The sequence below is a fragment of the Eleutherodactylus coqui genome, chromosome 2 (assembly GCF_035609145.1).
Source record: "Eleutherodactylus coqui strain aEleCoq1 chromosome 2, aEleCoq1.hap1, whole genome shotgun sequence".
NCBI lineage: Eukaryota > Metazoa > Chordata > Amphibia > Anura > Eleutherodactylidae > Eleutherodactylus > Eleutherodactylus coqui.
This window is the reverse complement of record NC_089838.1, coordinates 257,189,612-257,214,798: the sequence shown is the minus strand read 5'-3', so window position 1 is coordinate 257,214,798 and position 25,187 is coordinate 257,189,612. Positions and strand designations below refer to the sequence as shown.

The 25,187-nt window shown below is 41.6% G+C and overlaps 1 long non-coding RNA gene across 1 annotated transcript in view; it reads left to right on the top strand.

Moving 5' to 3' along the window:
- Positions 1-25,187, top strand: part of LOC136612467 (uncharacterized) — a 36,543-nt gene that overhangs the window by 1,478 nt on the left and 9,878 nt on the right. The window contains exon 2 of the long non-coding RNA XR_010790399.1: positions 7,024-7,233. This is a non-coding gene — a long non-coding RNA (uncharacterized lncRNA). The remainder of the gene's footprint in view (positions 1-7,023; positions 7,234-25,187) is intronic.

Here is a 25,187-nt window from a genome sequence, read left to right as displayed (position 1 = left end):
TTTAATGGCCGCATAAATAATGTGACTAAAAAAAACAAACGTCCATTGGCTTATTTGTCATTTGATCGGCGGACTGTTCCCACGAGCGTTAACCCGTTAGGATTTCAGTTTCTCTGTTCTGTTTTTGGAGCAGAGAAACTGAATTAAAATTAAATTAAACTTTTCCGTTCCATTTGGTTTCTGTTTTTTAAAACTGAACAAGTAGTTCTGTAGACCGCTCCATTTGTTCTGTTTAAAAAAATGGAAACCAAATGGAACGGAAGGAAATCGAAACTTTTTTACTCTTTTAAAAACCCATTGAAATCAATGGGGAAAAGAAACAGAAATGCTTAATTCTGCTTTAATTCTGTTCCTCTACTCCTAAAATAGAACAGAGAAGGGAAAATCCCAAAAAGGGGTTAACGCTGGTGGGAACGAGCCCTTACATGGGTGTATTCTGGGGAACAAGTGATCTTACAAGTGTTTGCCTGCCCTCAGCCCGTCATAAGTCTTCGTTTTTGGATTCACTCCTTGCTTTGGTTAAAAAAGTTGCATAAATACTGCATAAAAAATATCCTGTGTGAATCCAGCATTAAGCCGGTGACACACCAGCATATTCCGACTGCATTTATGTCCATTATATAGACGTGTGTCCTGGCCTGACCGCGGGGCTCCTGACCTCAACTCAGCATCATAGATTTCTAAAACAAAAAAAGTTTGGTGGGTGATGGCCAGTAGATCAAAATGTGATTGTTCCCAGTAAGAGAAACCAAGATATCTCGTAGATATGATACCTTTTAATGGCTAACAAAAATACACAATGTTATAGCGACCTTTCCAACCCCTTAGGGCCCTTCCTCAGATCTGTGCCACTTTGCCTGAGGAAGAACCATCATGTGTTTTTGTTAACCATTAAAAGGTACCATATCTACAAGATTACTTGGTTTCTCACTATGAGAGCAATCACAGATTCCTATGATGCCTGGGGTTTGGGTCAGGCACTTGTCTGTATAAGGGTGCATTCACACTTGCGAAAAATCGCGCAATGCGAGAGTGAATGATTCTTTAAAAAATCATGGGAACAAAGACGCAATTTTTCTGCAATTTTCTCACGGCAAAATCACAATCACCAGTGTGAAGGAGCCCTTATAGACAAAGTAGTGAGGCCACAATATGCTGGTCTGTAACTGCCCTTATGGAGATTTCTGCTGATTGTTTTTTAAAGGCACTCTAGAACTTTCTTCACACTTCCTTTTTTGATTTTTTTTTGAGCTTGTAAAAACTATGAATTTCATGCTTTTTTTACAAGGGATTTTTGGGTGACTTTGTTATACAGAATAACAAAAGGTTACACCGAAAACTGCTACAGTGCCGCTCTCCTGTAGTATTCTGCTGATTACCTGCAAGGGACCGAGAGGGGGAACTGGCGTACAAAGATGGAACAGGGTAGAATACCGACAGGAAGGGCAGATGAAGAAAACCAACAGGAAATACAAGCAGACCGAGGCAGATGGGATAACTTGGCAGATAAAGCAAAATCTGACAAACAGAAGACTGCCAGAGGCAGGATGCTAGCACACTGAACAGAAACCAATAACTGGCTGTGAATGGACCTCATTGCCAGCCTTATAAACAGAAGCCTCCGCCCAGGGGCGGAGAGAGGAAGGCGACGCCTCCCAGCAGAATCCCATAACCAGGGCTCGTGCATAGAGCTGCACTCACAGGCACGCACGTCGCCACCCGAACCCGCAAGCACGCTCACCACACTGACCAGCCACCCATGTCCCCAGGAGCCGCCGCATGGTAACACAAGACCAATAACAATCCTGCACATGATAGCTCATTTCCTCTTTTTTAACATTTTTCTATACAGGCATTTTTGACATATGGAAAAACAGCCCATGAAAAACCGCCTGAACCCCCACACCCCGCCATATCTAAAGCATGCTGTGTTTTGCATGGACCCAACAGATATACCAAAGTTATGGGAATGACACTATGTGTGAAACTACCTACGGGCTCCATGAAATGGGCGCATGTGCATTTATTTGCAATGCATTTGTGCTATGAACAAGCCTTATATATTCTTTCTTCGATGCTTGGCTTTCCTTAACTGAACATTTTGATGTATGCAAATATAGGAAATACGGAAGAAGCTTCACACTGCTCATTATTATATCAGAAGTGCAGGAAAGTAATTTCATCAGGCTAATTGTCTAAAAGTGCAGGAAAGAACTTCATATGTTATTCTATTAGGAGCTTTTTTTTTTTTTACTTAATCACAAATAAGGACTGTGGCTCCCCAGGGAGAGTTGTGTTCTAATTTACAATTGAACCACAGATCAGGGCAATCAATCTTGAAGACTTTTCCAGTGTAATTGCAGCAACATGACACAGGAACACTCATTGGCAGACTTGGACTTGGAGTAGGAGACATGCACCAAGCTCTGTTAGAGTGCAGGAATGTACAAGAGACACTGTATCTATGAATATGCAATGAGAGCTTATTAGCGGCCCACTGTTGGAACTGTGATGAATGACATTATCTTCAGACTGGTACATTCTAAACATGAATTCTATAATGACCCATTTTTCATGGGTTGTCACTGGTGCTTGTGATGGTGCACACTCTTTAAGTAGCACATTGATTTCCTCATACGCCGACACTTATATTACTCTTCTTGTGTGGACAAAGACATCTCTTCATATGTCTTCCCGAGGTTGTGCTGAGAAAAGATAAAACATTGCTGCATGGGCTGTGTAAGTGTTATTTATTAACGCCCCCTCACCTCCGTAGAATTTCCTGTTATATTCTCCTGTGATTGCAAGATCAGGCAAAATAGTACTGATGACTGGTACACAGTGATCCTACTTACCGTCCCGCAGCCTTGAGGCTGTCTTGAGTCCACTGCTAGTGCTTCTGGGATATGTGGTTCTGTTCGGTTTCCAGGAGCAAACATCTACAGGGGTGGTGGATTCGGCTGGCTGATGGTGTGGATCGCTCCAACCAGCCAATCAGCTGGGGCCTGTGCACATATATATACCAGCTTCTCTTGCTAGAGGGTGCTGGTCATTTATTCCTTTGCATCTCCTAACTGGCCTGGGTGTTAGGATGCATGCGGTGCAGATCTTTGTTCAGTTTGTGTCTTGTTCTGTTCGTCTCCTTTATGGTCTGCATGCATGCGGTTCAGTTTCGTTTCAGATGGCTGTATGAGCAACCATGCTTGCCTGTATGGAGTGTAGCTGCGCATGAGCGAGGTTTTCTTTTTTCTTTTATGCAGGCTGTTCAATGACTGTGATTGGTTCATCGAGTGCTGGCTCTGGGTGGCTGAGCCATGGCGCCCGAGAACCAATCAGAGGCAGCGCTTCCTGGAGGCAGGGTTTTTCAAATTCCTGAACTGGAGAGAAAAAACTACAAGTAAGTCTACCAGGGACCTAAGGAGACGTGTGGCAGAGCCAGACAGTGCCTCTTAGGTGATGTTTTTTTTTTAGGCAGCTATGGCTTATTTTTGGGGTAGGGCTTATATTTCAAGGCCACACCACCTCTCAATATCACGGCAAAAGAGCGCTATAAAGTCACGCAACTTTGTAGCACCAAGCGTAACTTTATAACGACACAAAACCGCGATATCGCACAGAACACCGATGCAATATCACTGCGATCATCTAACAGCAATATTGCTGTCGCCTGTGTGAAAGAGGCATTAGTGTTATACACCAGTTTTAGAGGTTTTGGTGAACTTCTGGCTCAGTTTGTACTCATTCAGACCAAATTGTACTCTTTGCAAAGGTTTGGCACACCGGCCAAACCAAACTTTTCAAAAGTGTGCTCATCACTAGCAGTGATCTTACCGAGGAGCTGTATCAGTATCATACACCACAGTCTCCCTGTATCGTCTCTCTCAGTAAGGGCTCTTTTACACGGAATTATTATTGCTAAAAAAATTGTTGGTTCATGCGAAATTGAATGGTAATCGCTCAGTGTGAACACAGCCAATGATTGAACGATGAACGATAATTTGTTGGCTTATCGTTCGTCTTTCACGTTATGCAGGCATACAAATCATCATTCATTCATTCCGTGTAAACAGAGAATGTTCAGTCGTTCACATTTATTAGTACAGTGAAGTGAACAACTGAACATCTGGAACTTATTAGGCTAAATAGCCATTTAAATTGGGTCGTCCTTGTGTCCTGTACACAAAATGAACATGCCCTGTGAGTGCGAAAAGTACAGTAAAATGCACCAATAAGCGTGAAAGAAAGACTTGTTCATAGCGCAAATACATTGTGCTGAGTCCCATGCAAAAATGCATAAGCCCATGTGAAAGAGCCCTAAAAGTGAACACTGAAAGATTTGAATTACAAAGTTTTGTGACTTTAAGGGCTTATTCACACGTCCGTATATCGGCGGGGTTTTCATGCCCGGCCGATATACAGTGTCCCTTTCTGCAGGGGGAGGAAGCGGGCCAGGCCGGGAGCAGTGCTCTGAGCTCCTACCCTCTCTCGGCCCTCTCTCCGCCCCTCACCACTGTTTGCAATGAGAGGGGTGGGACAGGGGCGGAGCCCGGACCGCCTCCTCTCCCTGCTGAAAAGGACACCGTATATCGGCCAGGCATGAAAACCCGGCTGATATACGAACGTGCGAATAAGCTCTAAGTTCCACGAGGATGAATTTGGTATCCTGAAGAGACAGTCGGACAGATAGACACACTGTAGACAGCAGTATAGCTTTCTTGTTAACATTGCTGAAAACTTATTTACATTGAGAATTGGCCACACTGAGAAAGTCCTTAAACCCAATGTCCACGGGCGGATTTTAATTATAAAATCCGTGCAAGTCCACCACGTGGGAGATCCGCACATCTAACCGCCCATAGGGATGAATTGGCATCCGCAAGCCAATTTAAAGCATGCAGATGTCATTTTTTTCCGGCATGCGGATCGCACACGTGGGAAAAAAATCGCAGCATGCTCCATTTTTCTGCGAATCCCGCAGGGACGGCTTCCATTGAAGTCAATGTTAGCCGTCCGATCCGGGGCACACCAGCAGCTGTCACTGTGGACGTGCCGCGGATCCGCGGGAAAGCAGGAGATTTTAAAAAAAATTGCACTGCGCATGCGTCCGTTGCAGGTAGAAAATGTTTTTTCTCTCCATGTGCGCGGGCACATCTGGATTCCACTGCGGGATTTAGCAGTGGAGTCTGTGCATGCAAGTGAACATTGGGTCTTAGATCTGATTTGGCCCTAATAAGGGTCAATCAGTCTATATCTGCAACACTTGGCCTCGGGGTTACAGTCACTTTATGCAAACAAAGTCCAATGCTATACAATGACTTTTATGGATGCAGAGACACTTTTTAGAAGTGGCATAGTGCAGGTGTGACAGCTACACATAAATTGCTGTTCACTTTGTGTCAAGTTTTAGTGCTTGGTCAGTGACTTATTTTATCCCCACTGTCTCAGACCCTAACTGGGACACAGTCCCCAAGTCTTTCAATCTACTGGCTATCTTAAACCAGTACTTGGTCATATTGCCGGTCTGACCCTCTCCTCCACACTAGCTATTTTGAGGGAGTGGTGCCCTCAGCAAGAGCGTATGATCACAATGGCTCTGGAGATCACTAATCCGCCTGGTAAACTGTGTCACTCTTGTAAAGGCCCTTTACTACAAATACTGTCTTGTTAGCGTAATACTCGCTATCACCTGACTTACTATTTTCAGGAAACGGGCAGATTAGGGCTGCTATAGTCCCTGAGCTGTATAAAGATTGTGGGCCCCCAGCAGTCTAAAGTTTTAAATTGATCTGGCACTTGCTACATAGTTATGTTACCAAAATCAAGCTTACTACATAGATGCAGTAACAGGACCGAGTTTACTGCAAAGATATGATACTAGAAACAAACTTACTACAGTAACAGAACTGAGCATGCTACATAGATACAGTACTGTAATCAAGGTTGCTACATAGATATAGAACCAGAACCAAGCATACTTCATAGATATGTTAACAGAACCAAGTTTACTGCATAGAAAGGATAACAGAATCTGAAGCCACCCCCTTATAAAGACAAACGAACACTCACGTTGGTGATCAGTATAGTGAACCCCCATGGACTCTCACATAGCCTATGCCAGCCACCGTTCAGATTCCCAATCCAATATGACATCTGGGACCATCACTTCCCAGTACCCTACTGATTAGGACGCTGTTTACCTAAATATCCCGAGAGCTACTGCACTTACATTACAAAGAACAGCCTCCCATCACACGTGTGCAATAGGAGAAATACATCAAGTTTTCTCCAACTTCTGCAAAGCAAAAGCATGCAACATCCCAAACCTAGCAATAACATATCACTACTCTCCCAACTGACAGGGGGCTCCTTTACATGCCCAGCGGAATACTTGAAATTAGTTGCAGATTTGCAATATAGAATATGCACAGAAAAGTCACAATTAAAGTTTAGTGCATTGAAATCAACGCAAGCTGTGCCTGCAGTTACAAGCACTGGCCACTACACACAGGTTGGCATGTAGGCTTCCACTTAGACCTCTGTGTATTTGCTGCGCTGACAGCATGCGCCCGCTCAGCTGCTCAGTCGGGGTCCCAAGCAACAGACCACAGCCGATCAACTATTGATGACCTATCCTGATGATAGTATTTCCCTGAAAAATCCCTTTAAGAGTTTTCAAAAAAAATCTGCTGGTCATGCTCCTACCTGGCACAGATTTTTTTTCTGAATTTGCTGCAGATATCTCCTATCTATGACAAAATCTGCATTACGATCCACGTGGAACAAAACATATTTTGTCAAGGATTTCAGGTTGCCTCCCATGAGCACTAGAGGATCTGTTGGGGGGAACCAGAAACATAAATGAGAACAACACAGATATGTTGCATTTCAGCTGCAGGTAATTGTCTATGGCGGAATTATTTTTTCCCGATATCCTATAACTGGGATATAATAATAATAGTGTTTTGTAGATCAGTGTAGTCCTTTTGAAAAAGGACATTAATGACAGTGAAAATTTCCTTTCAGGAAGCACAACAGGAAGGGAAAAGAAGGAAGAGGAAAGGGAGAGATGGAGAAAAGAACAAAAGAGAAAGCACAGAACCATATATCACGGATGGTAACAAGTCTCTCCAAAGCTATGACTTCCAACTTCCTTGAAATGTAGCTATCAGCCAACAAACAGATAGTCGTAGGATCATGCGGCCCTCATCATGGAAACACTTAAACTGCACCGAGGTATATAATAATGACACAGATGTTTATATTTCCTTTTCATTTCGACGATTTGTATGTCTTCCGAAGTACAATGCATTCACCTCAGGTCTTTGAAAAGCAATTTACACGATCCGTATGATTCCTTGCATTAGGCTGCAGAGGGGATTGGAGATTTTACAAATTACTCCTTATTTGTTAGATCAGAATTACTTTTCTCACAAAAGCCCCAAACTGTGAAATCTTCGCTACTTGGAGGTGAAAATAAAGTTGGCAAACACATAAATGTGGGAAAAAGTGGAACTTCTGTAACATTAAAGAGATGAAAGTGTTCTTTCTGATGTCTCCTATTTAACTCAAATTCTTCAGCACTTACCAGACTATAAAAATCACAAAAATGTATCACAAAAGACACGATTTCAGTAAATAAACACTTAATAAATCGAGTTTTAGTGCAGCAAGTAGTCAGTCTGTTGACTATTACAAAACATGATTGATGCCACTCAACAAATGGAAGCTTTATCCATTCTATGCTAAACATCCCGCAGTATAGAAAATCATAAATACCACATATATAGCTCACCCAGCTCTGTCTATAAAACGCTGACAATCATAGGAATAGGCGTATGGTATAGGTAAACACCATTTATTTTTCACGTATTGGTAGCTAGAGGGCGATTGTAAAACCGAGCGTGAATAAAAAGCGCTGTTCCCACTGATGATGATGCAAAAATGCACGCAGAAATCTGATATTTGATATTACTTTTTAGCCTTTGTAATTTAAGAGTATTCTGGTTTTGTCTTTGTAGAATGACACATTGTGCAATTTTCTCATTGAATGACAGCAAGCAGAGATTTTGAAAAGCCTAAGGGCCCTTTAACATAGGACAATTGTCAAGTGCTTAAGCGATGGTCTTCCAAGTGAGAATCACTCCTATGCTTTTAAGGCCCATTTAGACACAATGATTCTTGCTCAAAATTTGCTCAAAGCCGTCTTTTGAGCGATAACCGTTGCATCTAAATGCATGGACATCGTACAGTTTTCGTGCACGATTTGTTCCTCACTCAATTCTAGTTTTCTAGAATTGAGCAATGAACTCTTTCAGGGGTGCAGGCTGTTATCACAGTCGGCAGCGCTAATAAGATTCTTTCAGCTAGTGTCCTGCTGGTAGTTCACAATGGGACGTGAGATGTAAGAGCCGGAGAACAATGCAGCTGTTTGCTTATGCAAAAGAGCTGTATTGTTTGCCGAGTGATAGCAGTGGTGTCCTGCTCAGCTTGCATAGCTCTTTAGTAGCTAATTAGCTACTATAGACTATGCAAAGATGATTGCTCAAAACTGTCACACAAACTGTCGTTTGAGCGATCATCTTTCAGTGTAAATAGGGTCTTACACAGAAGTGATCATCGCTTAGTGAATGGAGGTAGAGCAAGATGCAGATCGCTTCCTCCCACCCGCCCTCGTTCACAGTAAACAGGCAGTTATTGTTCACATGGGCTGATCATTTGTTTTCATTGGAGTGACCCTTTCATAAGTGGTTAAGCCAAGGTATTTTCTCTCTGGCTAATAGAGAGTTTGGATAATGAGCAATGGACCCCTCATTATGGCATCCATATGCACTAATGAGACATTTGGGCAGAGATTGTACTGACTGGACAACCCCTTTTAATTTATACAAGGGTTAGAGGACAGCATCTAGAGATGATGGGTTGGGTATTTAAAATAGAAAATGATAATAATAAGTTTTGGGCTCACCTGGAGTTTGCGATCTCAGCCAGTCATCGGGCCAACCGCAAAGCTTGATGGCGTCCCAGTAGATTGATAGACGTGATCCTTGTACCTCAGATGGAGAGCAAGAAACCAGCATCAGATCTCAAATGATGAACTGGGGATAAAATGAATATACAAAATATTTAAAATTAGTCCTATGCTCATAAGGATTTACAGTATATGGCAAGTAAAGTGGAAGGCAACACTTACTATTATCGGAGGTCTCTGCCCTTGAGACCTCCCAACTGGATTTCAGGCTGAACATACAGGGGTCACAGATAAATATAGCCCCGAAATACGTTGCATCTGTGACCCCTGTATGTTTCTAATGCATGCATGCTTGGACAAATGAAAAAACCTTACTTGAAGTTTCTGGAAAGAACCAACTTTCTTCAGCTTGAAATCCAGTTGGGAGGTCTCAAGGACAGAGACCTCCCATAATAGTGTTGCCTTCCACTTTCCTTGCCATATAAATCCTAAGAGAAGCTGTCACATTGCTCATGCAGTTATATTATAAAACAGGGGGAGCTGAGCAGGCTGATATACAGTTTTATGGGGAAAGATTCAGTATACCGCCTTATTCACACAGGGCGTTTTTACGTGGCTACTTTAGCTGCATTAAAAAATACGAGCATCAGAAGCATTGGATTCTAATGCATTCATTCAGATTACCGCATTTCAGCCGCATGAAAACGTTCGGCTGGCAAAGATAGGACATTGGCGACCAGAAAAATATAGGTCTTGCCCAATCTTTTGGCCATGATCAGCTGGCAGCTCCCATAGGCTTCTATGGGAGCTGCCGTTAAAGGGAAGTGGAGGGAGTTTAGCAGTGGCTAGCGCTACTACATGTCAGCTGGCTCTATTAAATAATAGAAGCCATGCTGAGCATTTCTCTCGACCAAAGAAATTCCGGACTGCACTATATACATGCTCTACCTAGCTGTGTGAATGGGCGAGAAAACTCAAATTTTGGCCATGACTCCATAGCGGCTTTTTTGCCGCTCATGCGTTTTTCGGACGCTATTTGGCCAGTGTAAAAACGCATCGTTCATGTGAAAGAGGCTTAACTTGTATTTTATTCATTATAATTACTGCTCATTCTAGGCTTAGGAGTCCTGTGGGCTGCCTTATTACTGGTTGACAGCCTTCCTTGTATAACTATGCATGCCTGATTAGGACTACACCCTGGACTCCCAAACCCAAAGTGAGCAGAAATTAAAGTGAAAAATGACAGGTTCTACCAAATCTTTTCCCATAAATCTCTATAATAATCTGCTTAGCTCCTCCTGTACTATAACATGCTGCCAACAGATGGACTGCAAGCTCAACGTGACAGGTTCCCTTTAAGCAGTCATGGACTTCTAACCCACCCAGATTAGTTCTGGCAGTATTTTATCACACCCACTCTCCACACAATTGAAACATTTGTTTGGATATGTAAGGCAGTGACGAAAACTAGACAAATAATTGTCAACTTCAGGTGTAGAGAGGTAGGCAGAGGCCATGTTGCTTAAAGGAGCCCAAAGGACCTATTGCCACTTGAACACATGAGCCCTATAAATGGCACATGGTACGTGGGGATGCCTATTACAGCTTTTACGTTGGCGCCCAGGAACTTAACATTAGTCAATTGGTGAATAAAATGATTTTCTATAATTAAATCCACCCATTGTTGATGCTGTAGCCGTACTTATTTCATTGGAGAATATATTAAAATAATAGCAGGCATTTTATTCATTATAAGAAATTACAGAATCGAGAAACATTGGGCTAATAAAAATATTCCACCCCTCTATTGATCCATTCAATATGCCTCTTCTGTGTCTAAGGTGTTCTGGCAGTATTTAATTATGTGGCAAGGAAATATTAATAATAAGATTTACAGATTAGGGAAATAATTCTAGTAAAAGTGTTCTCCATTTTCCTATCATTAGGAATCTTGACCAGGTGTGGTAAGCCAGCCGGATCTGTATATAAAATAAAGGGTATGATTCTAATTACAGCCAGTGCTGGAATTCTAGATTCTGATTTGCAGCTTGCAGCTTTACCTTATGCACTCCACTAACTTTCTTTTTCCTGGTGCCTCTAATGACATTTTCAGTCATTAATGAGTTAATAAAAATTTCAAAGTCATCTGGGTTTAGATAAGTGGAAAGAAAGAGGAGCATTGTGCCTGTAATGACAGGCTGCCTGCTGCCCTTGGGATGTCATGGGTCAGACATGTTAAGAATGTGTGCACCCAATCATCTGCTGATCTTTATCAGCAGGCCCTCAAGCACAATCCAAGCCAGGCCTGTATGGGAACTCCAATGAATAAACAATGCCTTCTTGGATTGTTGCCGGCTGTGTGATATAGTGAATGGTTTATACATTCTAAAACATGATGACATTAGCAATCAATATAGCAATTACTGGACAAGTTATTGGGCTAGGAATGCACATGTCTTGATCCTAAACGCACTTTGAACACAGTACCTGCCAAGACAGCCATTGTTATTGAACCCTTGAACTTCTACAGACATGGGGCATCCCAGTGCATTTAAATGTTATTGAAGACTAATGCAAAAAAATGTATTTGGGGCACATATAAAGTTCATCAGATCTGGACACATATGATACACGAACGGTAATAGCTCAAAGACAAAGGAGTCAAATTGACAGGTAGAACTACTAATAATAATCTGTATTTACATAGCGCCAACTTATTCTGCAACGCTGGACTCATCATGTACAAGAATGAGTTGCTATTGTAATAGCCAGTAGCTCTTTCGTTGCACTGCATAAAAGTTCAGTTTCTTGCATTGTAAAAAAAAGTTATTCTGTCTAAAGTATCCAAAGTTTCTATGCCTCAGACATAGGGCAGGGCTACAAAGCAACACACTTGGCCATATCAGATGACAATACTAGCAAAAGCAAAAAAAAAAAAAGGCTGTCCTGTTGTGAATTCATAGAAGAGGCACCATTTTGAAGTCTAAAGTAGGTCAACCTCAAAAATTAGACATTCCCAGGATAATGTGGTATACTCCTGTGTAGTGGCCCGAAAAACCAAGGCCCCTCCATAATGTATGAATGCATTTGTCTCGTGCCTATGTGTTGTTAGTGTCTTTTATGTTGTATGAATATGATGTGTATTGCATAGTTGTGTGCAAGGGTCTTCTGTTCTGGACTTGCCAGAATAAGGAGCGTTTGAGGAGCTGTAAGAAAGCCTGTGTGGGCTGGAGTGGAAGAGGCCGAAAGGTATCCTCAGCCTTCCCTGGGCCTATTTTACCCAAGAGATGTCGGGGGTATCCTAAACCACTGAGGAGAAGAGTGAGAGTGGAGCCACCATGCAGGGTGGAGTGCCTGCTTGTCAATGTGAGTGCCGACCGGTTGATAGCTGGAGTGAGTGAAGGAGTTGGTACTGGGAACAGAACCCTGCAGATAACGTGGACTGTAGATTCTTCTGATGTCCTGTGATTTCCTCCCTGTCGCACCACTTTGTGATTCTGCGCCATTTTCCTGCTGGCGTGTATAATTCTACTGTTAGACTGTAAGGAGTTTACAAGTAAACGAGCTCTGCCAACTGTTCACGGCTTTGCTCCTAAAAGTTTCCCTGTGTGTTTATATCACTTATTCCATCATCTGGATTCACTGTGGAGGAAGGAACGGTGGCATTATCCATGACAAAACTGCTTAAGGTTAACCACGTATTGGGTTACCCCTGTTCCCCAGCAGCACCTTGGACAGGTCCCGTGCTACCCTCAGGGTGGGAGATGATAAAGACCTGTGACTAGTCCCAAACTCTACCCCGCTGTCTCCTAGGCTGTGGGCCCGCTCCTTGGATGCTGCAATTGTACCAAGAAGAAGAACACAATGCTTTACTTAGAGTGATGCCATAATGGCTAGCTGGTCAGCCGTTCAGACAAGTTGTCCAAGAAGTTGCAGCTTGCAGAAGGTTCTCAGGAAGTGATGATATGGTGATTGTTACCTATCACTGGTGAGATGCTCAGTTGTGTTCAAAGGAGGTTTTTAGCTTTCCAAGGGAAAGCTTTTAGAACCTTCTCAGTGTCATACAGGAAAGCAATGACACTAATGTGTCAGGAAGGGAAGGTCAGTAGTATTCTCTTTCCATTCTTCTTCCAGATTTCAAATTTCACCTCACTGATTTTTTTGCTCATTATAAAGTATGAGGGAGGCATAAAATATAACTGTCAGGATTGCACAGAACCTGTTTTTTACCAAGAGCTAGGACATCTATATGCATGCTGTAAGTAAGAGTTGAAGGGTATCATTACTGATATGCTTAGCCTTGGTAAGCAAGGTGGAGAAGTTCCATGTTCCCTTGACTTTGGGGCATCTCTTAGAGGGTACTGGCTCTCTTTCTGGAGATCCTGCTGATGGAGGGAGTCTTACGGGCAATGCTTCTTGGGAAAAAATATGCAAATGAGCTCTCCTCCAGAAAGAAGCAAACTGTCTATCTAGTGCTTCCTATAGGTAGCTGTCTAACCCATTAAAAAGCCTTGAAATATGATTAGCGAAACTAAATGAGTAAAAGCGTGTTTTAGGCTGAACTTTACTCAAACTTGAACTGAGCTTTTAGCAAAGTTCTAACTGAAACAGGGTTCTACTGGTTGGGTTTGCTCAACATTAGTCCTGAACACTAGTGTATAACACTGTCTAGGAGCCATAAACGTCCCGCATAACAGTCTGGGAGTGTTATAAGGTTTTTCTATGGCTCTTAGACAGTGTTATACATCAGATTTAGGGGGTTTGGTGAACTTTTGGTTCGGTTCAAAGTCATTCAGACCGAACCAGAATTTTCGCCAAAGTTTGGCTTACCAGCCAAACTGAACTTTTCAGAAGTTTGTTCTTCACTAGTTATTTATTAATGTTTTTATATGTAACCAATTTAAAGTAGGTCTTCTTACTAAAAACATATCTTACCTTAGGCCGAATGCACATGGCCAGATCAGATTCTGCATGTGGGATCCTGCAGCAGAATCAGACCCTGTGCTGGCCGGTGACCTCCCATGTACCTGTTCAGATTGTCTTCTCTCTGCTGCCAGGCCAGCGCCCCAGTGCACATGCGCAGAGCAGGGAATACTGTGCCAGCGATAATGCAGATCCGCAGCAATTTCGAAATTGACATTGACTGCAATAGAAGCCATCCATGCCAGTCCCGCGCCAAAATAGAGCAAGTTCTGATTCTTCCTCTGCGAGCGGAAATCGCAAGTGATTTCTGCTTGGGTGCATGAAAGTATCATTTTACATTGCATGCTATGGACGGACATTGCTGTGGAATCCACGGCCAGATGCATGCCGTGGATTCCGCAGCAAAACTCCGCCCATGTGCATTGGCACATTCGTTTCTCAAATTTTTTCCCTTATATTTTCTGCATCAAATCCTCATGGTTGGTTTCCTAACCACAGATGTTTTTATTTTTTGGGAAAAAAGCGTGTGGGGAAAATTTACTAAACCCAGTTGGGCTTAGTATAATTTTCCTGAGTGTACGATTTACATCTTTTCATGCATTAGGCATATCTCGGCACCTTTGTGTACCTATACAGAAATCGAACCTGGTGTACATTCCTGGCATAATTGACACCAGTTTCTGGTATGAAACCACCCTTATGGGTACCCGTCTGCTTCATAGATGCCCCTTAATCAGGGTAATTACAGAATTCAATATAGTTACATTACATTCTAAAACTACAATAGGACAAAACCCTTTCAAGGGCCTAAAATATGATGTGAGGATATACATATATTTATTATTATTGCTGCTTTTTAGCAGCTGAGAGGTTAGATATACCGGAATCTGAAATCTGACATTGGATTTCTACATATTTCTGAGCTGTGTAATATGCATGAATAGTAATAGCAGGTTGGCAAAAGTTGCATCCATACCTGAGGAATGGGAAGACAGGAAAAGAGATTAGACGGTGATATACGCTCACAAACTTATCACTAAATAAGAAGTACATGTCCAAACAACTAATTAAATCCGAGAGGTATAGGTGTGTGATTCCATTCACTAGACTCACGTACCAAGAAAGGGTGGATACAAATTTGCCTTTGATGCTGACAGCAACTTTTATATTGACTTAACTTTAAAACATGGATTAGCAACTCTTGTGCCTGGGAGGCATCCTATCAACCCCCCAGACAGTGCACATGGAAAGACTTTCATTACACTTTAATAGTAGACTTGCCACAATGTTACTTCTACACTCAAAGATCTATGTGCTTATCTCATAATGTTAACTGGGGCAATCCTCAGCCAATTAGGCAATTGGAGGTTGTCACTCAGTATATCTGGATACATTTCCTTCCTTTTCTGTATCAGGCTGATTACAACACCAAAGACAAGATAAAAGAGACCAATAAACCCCTTATCAGATTCTGGTAGTAACAATTGTTATCAAGCTATTTAAGATAATGTACACAATAACTAAAGGTACCTTTACATGGGTCAATTCGTGCTCGAATAATTGCTCAAAATAGGGATTGCAGGCAACTGTTGGCTCATGTACATAGGGCTCTCAACAGGGCACTGAGCAAGAAGTTGCTCAGTAGTCATTAGTCATTCCGTTTCAGCTTACTGAAATCAGATGACTACTAAGTGGCTTCTTGCTCAGGAGTTGCTTAATCTTTGATCAACTGCCTGTTTACAGTGAATGGAAGATTTCTGCCGTGCACCACCTCCATTCTCCGATTGACTTTTGCTCCTGTGTAATAGCACAGGAGTTATAGTTGCAGGGACAGCTGTTGAGTGCCTATGAGCCCATCAGTCGTCCCATGTGAAGATGCCTTTAGACAGAAATCTATCTATCTATCTAATATCCATCTATCTATCTATCTATCTCATATCCATCTATCTATCTATCTCTTATCTATCTCTTATCTATCTATCTCATATCTCTCTCATATCTCTCTCATATCTCTCTCATATCTCTCTCATATCTCTCTCATATCTCTCTCATATCTCTCTCTCTCATATCTCTCTCTCTCATATATCTCTCTCTCATATCTCTCTCTCATATCTCTCTCTCTCTCATATCTCTCTCTCTCTCATATATCTCTCTCTCTCTCATATCTCTCTCTCTTATATCTCTCTCTCTCATATCTCTCTCTCTCTCATATCTCTCTCTCTCTCTCTCATATCTCTCTCTCTCTCTCATATCTCTCTCTCTCTCTCATATCTCTCTCTCTCTCATATCTCTATCTCTCTCTCTCATATCTCTATCTCTCTCTCTCTCTCTCATATCTCTCTCTCTCTCTCTCATATCTCTATCTCTCTCTCTCATATCTCTCGCTCTCATATCTCTCTCTCTCATATCTATCTATCTATCTATCTATCTATCTATCTATCTATCTATCTATCTATCTATCTATCTATCTATCTATCTATCTATATCACAAGTAGTGTTGAGCGAACCAAACCGGTAGAACTCTGTTTTGGCTTGAACTTTGCTAAAACTTTGGTTCGGCATGAACCCAAACAAAGCTTTTAGCAAAGTTCTACCTGAAGCAGGGCTCTATTGGTTTGGTTCACTCAACACTAGTCCTGAACAGTGGTATATAGCACTGCCTAAGAGGCTTTTATGGCTAAGGTTATACACCAGTTTTCGGGGTTTCAGTAAACTTCTCATTCTGTTAAAACTAGTTCGGACGTTTTGCATAAGTTCAGCCAGCTGGCTAAACCAAACTTTTGAAAAGTTCACTCAGCATTAATCACAGTATTAGAAACCATATCTCTATAGAAATGACAGTCAATAAAAGAGGAAACATCACATTTTTACCCACATCTGAGTTGTGTAATGCTAGTTTTTTATATCCACTGATCAGCAATAACCTAAAAATTCTAAGCAGGTAATGTGAATAACATTGATTACATCTTGTTACAATGGGCCAACATAAGGATCTGATCAACTTGGACAACAACCAAATTGTGATGAGTAGACAACTGGGTCAAACTATCTCCGAAAGAGAAGGTCTTGTAGAATGTTCCTAGTATGTAGTGATTAGTACCTACTAAAAGTGGGCCAAGGAAGGACAACTGGTGACAAGGTCATGGATTCTGTGGACTCATAGATACATCGAGGAAGCATAGACTAACTGTGTTGTCCCATCCCATAGAAGAGCTACTGTACAACAAGCTTCTGAAAAAGGTAAACCTGTTAGCAGATTCATACAGTCCTGTCCACGAGCAGCATGAAATACTGGCTGACCCCAACAATGCAAAGATCTATGCTAGGGGGCGTTTCAAAGGAAACATAGGGGGAATTTATTAAGAGCGACATTTCACACGCCGGTCTGGGAAAGATTCACACAGGCACAAAATGCACCTAAGTTATGACATTAGGTATATCTCAAGTCATCCGTGTGTCTAAAAGGAAATGTATGTAAGTTATGAGATGTAGTAGATATTAAGTTTAATTTCTAACAGTTTCTGGTTTAAATTATACATAAATATGTTGGACGCAGCGGTTATGCCCCCTCCTGACAAGCCATGCCCTGTTTTCTTTAAACTTGTATGAGGGGAATAAGTTAAAAAATAGTCACAGATTTGTTTGTACAAATAAGGCGTGAACTAAAATTTGTGGCCTTTTTACACCACTTTTTGCCTTGATGAATATCTATATTCTTAAACCAAGCTGGTTACAGGTTGAAATGTTCACTGGGCGGCTTCCCTCCAGCTGCTACCCCAGATTGGCCTGATTTACATTTCTCTCCCTACCCGCAATAATAGTTCTTTGTAATATGGGAGCCTATCAATATTTCATGTAGCCTGTGAGTAGGGCAGCATTAATCTACTGACAACTTTCTTTTAATGCTGGCTAAAAGGTGTCAGATCACACAGTGAATTGTAGCTTATGGCATATGGGTCTGCATTGCCATAGACCGGTCAGAGTGCCCATGCTGACCCCTGTCCACTTCTGAAAGCACCTACTATAAAAATGTGAGCATTAGCAATGGAAAATGAAGCAATGGAAGAAGTTGGCCTGGTCTGATAAATCATATTTTCTTTTACACCAGTATAAAAAGAAATCAAGCCAGCGGAGTGCACATCTTTATGGTATTGGTATTCCCTAATGGCAGAGGTCTCTTTCAGTAGAGTTATTTTTTCTGCTATGCTTAAAAAATTGTTCAGGAATGGCTTGAAGATAAGGATAAAGAGTACATGCACTTTCACTTTGCATCGCTCCTATTCTATCAGGTGAAGGCGACCTCATATAGCCCCATATAACACTTATATAGTGCTATATAGGGCTATCATCAGGTTCTGGAAGGAGTCGAAAACAGCCGTCCGAACAGGAACGCTCCAAAGTAAAAGTACAGGTGCTAATTAAAGTATTTAATGTAAATGTATTGATGCCATAAATCATACTTCACAGGATCAGAGCTATTTTGTGGCAGAAAGGGGATCTACATAAAACTGGACAGCAGTGTTTTAATATTATGACGGATCGGTGAAGTATTAAGATCTAACATTTATTCTGTCGCGGCACGTCGGCTGTGCCACGGAAGTGAGTCTGTGCTAATACCATGATGTCAGGCCGGCCCCTTGTGACTGCAGCTTCAGTACATGTGCCCTGTCATTCGGCGCTTGCTGCCATTGTGTTAACATCAGTATGGCGCAGAGTGTTAAGGCAGCAGAAATGCAGTCCTAAACTCTTGCTCACAACCTGAAGGTTGCAAGTTCAATGGTTCAAGGTTAACTCAGCCTTCCGAGGTTGGTAAAATGAGTACCCAGCTTGGTGGGGGGGTTATAAATAAATTACATGAAAGTGCTGCAGAATACGTTGGTGCTATACAAATGACAAGATTTATTTTTTATTTATTCTGCCAGTATGGGCACTGGGGGGTTGTTTTCTCAGCTGGCCAAATGACCTTTATTGTAGTATATAAATTCGGTTATTCCTATGTTTAGTGGAGTCCTGGTCCGGTCCACATGTGTCAAATACCGTCTCAGAGTCAGATCAATTCCTGGGGTCCATACTTATTATTCTGGTGTAATATCTGCTTCCTTACTGTTGTTGTTATGAACATCTGAAAATTGCCATCTCCTTTCCCATCTAGGGACAGTTTATGTAGTCCCAGGTTCCATAAGTGGGGTTGCCCTTGTCAGGGCGATTGTATTCCTTTTATGCTAAATTTTCCCGTATTAGGATGAAATTTCCTTTTCCCCATTGTTTAGTTTTGTCATAATCAGTTTTATACTCTTAATTTTTTCATAGCATGTGCATCTATCTTTTAAGACAATTGCTATGTCTGATCCGGACCAGGTGTATTGGCTCGAACTTAATATATTCATTGCCATTAAAATAGTAATGACAGCATATAATGTGCTAAATCATTATTACTTCTATATTGACCCACATTCCACCAGTAATTTCTTGGGTGAAGTTAATGGGAATAAGTAATGTTTACTGCTACCAACTGAGAAAAACTTTAAAGGAAATTTGATAGATGTCTATTGTTGTTACTAAGATTGTATGCAGTAATATTCTAGCTAAGATTGGCTTCACAGAACTAATGCACTAGCAGTGGAGGAACCTAGTTGTATTAGGAGATTATCTCAACCACACAAACTTGGCAGCATTAAGTAATAACAAGGATATATCTTAAAATTTGTATAAACATTAAGAAACCTATTCAGCTCTGATGACTAAGTAGTTTATGAGATGGTAACATGCAATTGGAAAAAGGGGACTATGGGGATCCATCCAAATCATGATCCAATTTTTTGAATGGCACTCAAAGGTGGAAGCTAGGAAATGAGATTTGAATTAAACGGCCGTAATTTTGATTATGATCTGCCCGTAAATGCAATGAATTGGCCATAATAATACGTCAGATCACCTAAAATGAACTTTTACTATCAAATTAGCAGTATGTTATCTGTTTACTGCTATCCTATCATATACTATAATGCTTTTATATTAAGTTGTAAAGCTTTAGAGTAGGCAAGGCCCACAAGTTATACCCAGTAAATGCGCCAAATTATACTATTAATCTTTCAGCAATCTATAAGTTTATTAAGTATTGCCATCTCAGAATAATTAAATTCTGATAGGTGAGGTTCCACATCTCGGATCCCCACTTGTCAGGAAGGCGGATCTCTATTCCACCAGGCAAGAACATTTTATCCAGCCGCAGACTGAATTGTGAAGGGACTTCTCATGTACACTGCTCTCTCCATTCATGCATATGGGCTATAAGGAAAGAGTTGTGTTAGCTTGCTCAGAACCTTTTGTATCTTCCACAGACTTGACTGGTGAGAGCTATGAACGTGAGTGATCTCCCCTCCATTCAGTCTATTGCTAGATGTGACTACTGGGAGCTACCATGCTTAGTGAAAAGCTGGTCAGTAGGGTCTTAAAGGATTTAAGGGATATCTTGTAGATATTCCATAAATCTTTGAAATGGGAAAAATTAAATTCACTAACATTATCCCCTGTCTCCATTGGGATAGGACTCAAAGTGTAAATGGACTCATGTAGGTAAAAATAAAGTCCCCTGGTGCAAGCACCGAGTCATGACTGACTCCTAGGGTGACATCACATCGTGATGTTTTCTTGGCAGACTGTTTTTGACATTGCCTTCCCCAGTCATCTTTTTACCAGTCAGCAAGCTGGGTACTCATTTTACCAACTTTGGAGAGATGGAAGGCTGAGTCAAACTTAAGCCGGCTACCTGAACCACGTGGGGATTGCACCTGCAACCTTCAGGTCATGAGCGAGAACTTAGGAATGCATTTCTGCTGCCCTAACACTCTGTGCCACACGAGGCTCATGCGCATATGAGGAAATAATTTTATAGCAAACCAATTAAAATAGAAACCCAGAACAATGATGAAAAAAATAATCCCATGGTCCGTCTAATCTGCCCTTATAAAAGAAAATAAAAAACAATTTCCCATGCTGCAAGGGGTACAACTAGTTGATTAGATCCTCAATGGGAAATAAAAGATATATAAAAACTTATTTCAGAGGAGGCTGTGGGTACCAATAGGTCTCCTCTAGGGATGAGTGAGTATACTCGCTAAGGCACTACTCGCTCGAGTAATGTGCCTTAGCCGAGTATCTCCCCGCTCGTCCCGAAAGATTCGGGTGCCACCGCGGGGCGGAGAGCTGCGGGGGAGAGCAGGGAGGAACGGAGGGGAGATCTCTCTCTCCCTCTCTCCCGCCCGCTCTCCCCTGCTCCCCGCCGCAACTCACCTGTCAGCTGCGGCGGCCCCCGAATCTTTAGGGACGAGCAGGGAGATACTCGGCTAAGGCACATTACTCGAGCGAGTAGTGCCTTAGAGAGTATACTCACTCATCCCTAGTCTCCTCAAATCGGGGTTCAGCCTTATGTTACTTCATTATTATTTTCCTGTTAGGATAGATCTATAGTTTTCCCAGGTATGCTTAAAGTCACAATTAATTTCCCAATCCAACCACATCTGCTGGAAGTTTGTTTCAAGCATCTACTATTTTCTGACGTTGTTTCTGATTTTCCTACCAACTAATCTCAAATTGAGCCAACTTGTTCTAGTGTTTAGTTTAACCTTATTTATACCTTCAGCATATGTAAAGATTTTGATAACATCTCCCCTTTCCCTTTTTTCCTTCAAGCTACGCAAATTAGGTTTTATGCTAAAGATCTTCCACCTTGTAGCCTGTATTTGGGCCCTTTTTGACCTCCTGTTTTTGAAGTACTCATAAATGATAAGGGCATTGACTAGAGATGAGCGAGCATACTCGCTAAGGGCAATTGCTCGATCGAGCATTGCCCTTAGTGAGTAACTGCCCGCTCGGGAGGAAAGATTTGGCTGCTGGCGGCGGGCGGGGAGCGGCGAGGAACGGAGGGGAGATCTCTCTCTCCCTCTCTCCCCCCCGCTCCCTCCTGCTCACTGTCGCAACTCACCTCTCACCCGCGCCGGCACCCGAACCTTCTCTGCCGAGCGGGGAGATACTCGCTAAGGACAATGCTCGATTGAGCAATTGTCCTTAGCGAGTATGCTCGCTCATCTCTAGCATTGACAATAACTCACAAATTGTTTTCTTAGGGCTCACTTACATCAGTGTTTTTTGCCCACGTATTATGCTCACTTATATTATGTGATGCTAAAAGCCCAATGAATTCTCTTGGGCTACTCACAATTGCGTATTACATACATGAAAAAAGTGCAGCTATTTTAGTCCCGAGTGATGCAAAGTGTTAAGGCAGCAGAAATGCAGTTTTAAACTCATGACCTGAAGGTTGTGAGCTCAATCCCCGCTTGGTTCAGGTAGCCGGGTCAAGGTTGACTCAGCCTTCCATACTTCCAAGGTCGGTAAAACGAGTACCCTGCTTGCTGGGGCAAGTAATAAATTACCTAAAAGCGCTGCAGAGTAAGTTGGCACTATACAAATAAAAATATTTTATTTATTTATTCTGCATGTAATACACACTATTATAGGCCATGGGAATTTAACCTAAAAATGGATATGTGTATTTGCTGTGTATTGTGCCTTTTACACGTGTGAACCCCCCCCCCCCCACGTAATATGTAGGACACATACACCCGTGTGAATGAGCCCTTAGAGATTTATAGAGTACATATCAGGTCACTGTCATAGATTACGTCTATTATACCTGATCTGGGAAAATGTTTCACTTTTCACAGCACATCTCTGTATCATATTGGTACATTTCTTCTATTTATGAACGGTTCAGAAATAATTAAAACCTTTTCTTTGACTACCTGGCACTGGATTTGAATGCACATCATGCTTTCTGTTTGCCTGTGCTTAACAAAGGCGTTATATCTCCTGTCATATTTACCCTAGTGTTAGTTTCAAGTGTTCAGATTTGTTGACTTAGATGTCAGTATCCACTTATGCCATTCAATTCTTTCTTTTAAATAGTGCATAGAATACAGTCTATAACTTGCCTGTAGAAGATCAAGGTCAACAGCCATCCACATAAATGAGAAATGAACAAATGGAAGCATTGCAAGTCTTTACAAGATTTATACCTCCTAGATTGCTTTAACAGTTCACTGAATAATGATTTGTTTAAAGGTAGAGAAAAAAACAGAACAGGCTTTCAATGCTTCTCCCCATATAACACCTAGTGTATAATACAAGGGAAAGAATAAGACTGAATAGGGGATAAAGGAACACATTACAGCATTATGAACACTGAGGTTATAGTCTTATCGAAGGCGAGTTTTGTATTATTATTTTTTTATCGGCCCCTAAGCTTGACGTTTTCAATTAAAACCTCTCACTGAAGGTCATCGGAAGCATATGGACTTGTTCAATAACCATTAAACAAAACATTAGTTCATAAATTTTGTAATTCAGCATTATATACAACATTTTTCTATACAGGCAACGCAAAGTTTTCCTAACTTTTTCAAAGGTCACTTTGAAATTGGTAAAAAGTTAAAGGGGTTGTCAAGTTTTAAACTATTGATGGCCTTTCCACGGGATAGGTCATTACTAGTAGATGTGACAGTCCATCGCCCGGGACCCTCTTTGATGTGCTATTAGCACTTGTGTATTGAGCTGATTTCTGCAGGAAGCAGGCAGCTCTGTTCACACTGCAGTGGAGAGTCTTGGTATTACAGGCAAAGTAAGCCCTATTGCAAAAATAAGGCCCAGTTACATTACACACACAAAAAAAGGAATAAATCACCTAGCAGGCTCATTCCAGGTGCTTCCCACTGCTCTCCAGAGCCCCAGTGCAGTTCCTGCAGTGCTCGGCCACCCATACAAGATAACTTCCCGGTTACGGTATTCATAAATCCCGCCTCCATGAAGCGATGGCTGTGATTGATTCTTTAAGCACTGCATTGATTACTCAAAGAACCAATTACAGCCATCGAAGATGCGGGATTTATTAATTGGCTGAGCCACCGCTTAATCAATTCCTTAATCCCGCCTTCACGATGCGATGCCTGTGATTGGTTCTTTGAGCGCCATGGCTCAGCCAATCAATGCAGCGCTCGAAGAACCTATCACAGCCGTCGCATTGTGGAGGCGGGATTTATGAATTGACTGAGCTGCGCTGCGAAATATGTTGGCGCTATATAAATAAAGATTATATTATTATAAATCCTGCCTCCACGACATGATGGCTGTGATTAGTTCTTCAAGCACCGCGGCTCATATGGGCCTCCACATAATTCTGTTTCCGAGCTCTACAGGCAGTTCTTTCCTCCTCATGACTTGGTTTTGGCTCTGATATGCATTGTGAGACCTTATGTATACAGGAGTGTTTCTTTTTAAGTTATGTCCAGTGAACTGAATTTACCACGTGCGGACTCCAAGCAAGGTAGAGACACACCTCAGTAATGATCAAGAGAAATTGGTAGCACCTAGAGCTAAATTTAAAGTGCCATACCATAGGGTCTGAATACTTATGAGAATGCAAAATGTTAGTTTTTCATTTTTAAAAAACTTACAAAGATTTACAACATTCTACTTTCACTTTATCATTATAGGGTATTTAGTGCAGAATGATAGGGAAAATCTGAATATTTTTTTTTATTTGCACAAGGCAACAATATAGCAACATGGAAAAAAGTGAAAGGGTTTGAAGACTTTCCAGACACATGGCATTGCATACAAAGATTGCCATCACTCACATCAGCTCTTGTACCCAAGTGAGTCTCAAAGTTTGATTTCAATGACTCGTACACACACATTAGGGCCAATTCCATAGAAAGTCAATCACCCTGTTAATGTTTTAGAGTGTGGGAGAACTTGCTCAGAGAGTAAAAGGTGTCAAGATATAAATTCATACTACATACTGCGCAGATGTGGCCCTTGGTCAGGTTCAAGCCTCAGTACTTAAAGGCTAATCACTGTATTACCATACTGTCTATAGTACTTTATAGAATATTCAAGCTGATATCCAAGCTTTTTGTGATAGAGATCTAAACCCACACTGTACAAATGTGTTTACATGCTACATATTAATTAAAACAATTATAATTGGAGATAATTGTTAGAAAATATTGAAATTTAATTATAGCAATAATCTGCAGCCTTAGGCCTTAGTCAGACGGGCGTTTTTAGCCACGATTTGCGCATGCGCATGCGTCCGGTGATTTTATAAAACCATTGCTTTGCAATGGTATCGGACACATGAGCGCTTTTTATGCGCTCGTCCGATAAATTATAGAACAAAAAATCGCAGATCGCACCTATCTGCGATCTGCGATTCCTGTTCTCTTCTCTATATGCG